General features: G+C 43.5%; 1 non-coding gene across 1 annotated transcript; it reads left to right on the forward strand.

The window, feature by feature from the left end:
• The first annotated feature begins 2,195 nt into the window (after positions 1-2,195).
• Positions 2,196-2,302, forward strand: LOC112806650 (U6 spliceosomal RNA). Its single transcript, XR_003203915.1, has one exon. It is a non-coding gene; the product is annotated as a U6 spliceosomal RNA (small nuclear RNA).
• The last annotated feature ends 272 nt before the right edge of the window (positions 2,303-2,574 follow it).

A 2,574-nucleotide genomic window follows, 5' to 3' on the forward strand; every position in this document is an offset into this window, starting at 1 on the left:
AACCGCTCACGCCCGGCCTTCGCGCCCAAGCCACGGCGCATGTGCCGTGCTGCGTCTGCGCGTGCGTTCTGCGGGGCTGCTGGAGCCCGCGCGTCGCCGTCCGGGCCGCTCCTCGCTGGTTCCACTGGGGGCGCTCGAGGCCGCGGCTGCACGGGGCGGGGGGGCAGAGAGGGAGGAAGGGCCCGGTGCCAGGGTGGCCTTCCTCCCCAAAATGCTCGCGTTCGCTGAGAGCATGTTCTCATTCAAATTCGCATTATTCTCGTTCAAATAAACAGTATGCAGTGAAAAGTCTTCCACAGTGTGTGCACCACCCACCAATTTTTTATGCCCATAAGCCACATGGTAAGCACTGCAATTAGTTTGTGCCCTTCCACGGCTTCTTCATGCTTGTGTATGTGTACGTACGTATATAGTACACATACGCGCATGCATAGTATACGCACATACGTGTGTGATCATTATTGATATGTATTTTATACATGTATGTTCCCATACATGCGTATATATCTCCAATATAAACGAATTTTTGAAAATATAAAATTATTTTTATAAATACATAAAAATTAAATATAATACAATATTTACACATGCAATATAATATGTAATGGAAATATATAATTATATATTGTTATAATACATAGTTTCACTATTGTACATAATTATATATTTGTATAAATATAAGACATAATTTTAGGTCTGTGTAAATATTCATATTCTCATGTGCTCCCATTTTTAGACAAAAGGTGGCACACTTTACACACTGTTCCATGCTCTGGTTTCTTTTTCCTTACCGGTATATCTTGGAGAGATTTCCATATCAGTACAAACAGAGTTTGCTCAGTTTTTGAACAGCTGTGTGGATGATCTTCTATGGTTGTGACCTCACTTATTTAACTAGTTCCTGACTGCAATGTGGTCGAGTTGTTTTCAGTCCTTTTCCATTGCAACGAGTATTGAGCGCATACCCTTGACCCTCAACAATTGTGCTGGCATGTAAATCTACAGGTGAGATAAATCCCTGACACAGAATTGCTGAAGCAAAACACATATGTGTCTTTTTTTAGTTTTATTTTATTTTATTAGTTTCATTTTATTTTATTTTATTTTTAAGAGAAGGAGAGAGAGAGAGGAGGGGGAGAGGGAGAGAGAGACTCCCAAGCAGGGTCCTTGCCCAGCACGGAGCCCCATATAGGGCTTGATCTCACAACTCCAAGATCATGATCTGAGCTGAAATCGAGAGTTGGATACTTAATCAACTGAGCGACCGAGGCACCCCAAGGTTTTATTTTTTTTAAGATTTTTAATTTATTTATTTGATAGAGAGACAGCAAGAGCAGAAACACAAGCAGAGGTGTGAGAGGGAGAAGCAGGCTTTCCGCTGAGCAGTGAGCCCGATGCGGGGCTTGATCCCAGGACCCCAAGATCATGACCTGAGCCAAAGACAGATGCTTAGCGACTAAGCCACCCAGGTGCCCCCTAAGGTTTTATTTTTAAGTAAAGGCCCAACATGGGACTCAAACTTACAACCCTGAGATCAAGAGTCACATGCTCTACCCACTGAGCCAGCCCCAGGCAGTTGTCATTTTGATAGAGATTTCTAAGTTGCCTTTCATTAACACTATTGCATCTTAGACCCCCACCACCCTACGTTGAGCATGTCTGTCCAGGGGCTCTGCTCAGGTGAGAAAGGGAAGCCCTGACTGAACCAGGGCTGAGACAGAGCTCTGCCTTGGCCAGGAAGGCCCAGAATGTTGTGACCAGGCTGCATCTCACAGACATGGGAGCACAGGTCCAGAGGAACCAAGGAACTGATGAGTCTGGTATTATTTTAAATACTTCATTGACTTTGTGTATATCAAGAAACTGATACTAAAGTTTATATGAGAGGCAAAAGATCCAGAACAGTCAATACAATATTGAAAGAGAAAAACAGGGGCACCTGGGTGGCTCAGTCAGTTAAGCATCTGCCTTCGGCTCAGGTCATGATCTCAGGGTCCAGGGATCAAGCCCCACATCTGAATCCCTGCTCAGTGGGGAGCTTTCCCCCCGCCCCCCGTCCCTTCCCCATTTCATGCTCTCTCTCTCACACACAAATAAATAAATAATCTTAAAAATTAAAAAAATGAAAGAAAGAAAAGCAAAGTCAGAGGACTTCGGGACTTAACACTACCTGACTTTCAAAACCTAACTGGTGAGTGCTCACTTCGGCAGCACATATACTAAAATTGGAACAATACAGAGAAGATTAGCATGGTCCCTGTGCAAGGATGAAACACAAATTCATGAAACATTCCCCTCAAAATCAATAAAAATAGGTCAACACCCTGACATATAATAGTGAAACTTGCAAATCTCAGAGACAAAGAGAAAATCCTGAAAGCAGCTCAGGACAAGAGGTCCGTAACCTACAATGGTAGAAACATTGACTGGCAACAGACCTATCCACAGAGACTGGCAGGCCAGAAAGGACTGGCACCATATATTTAGGGTGCTAAATGAAAAAATATACACACAAGAATACTTTATCCAGCTAGGATGTCATTCAAAATAGAAGGAGAGATAAAAGCTTCCAGG

Source organism: Callorhinus ursinus, unplaced genomic scaffold, assembly GCF_003265705.2.
Source record: "Callorhinus ursinus isolate GAN/ISIS: 27379988/994484 unplaced genomic scaffold, GSC_fseal_2.0 scaffold100, whole genome shotgun sequence".
NCBI classification, from domain to species: domain Eukaryota; kingdom Metazoa; phylum Chordata; class Mammalia; order Carnivora; family Otariidae; genus Callorhinus; species Callorhinus ursinus.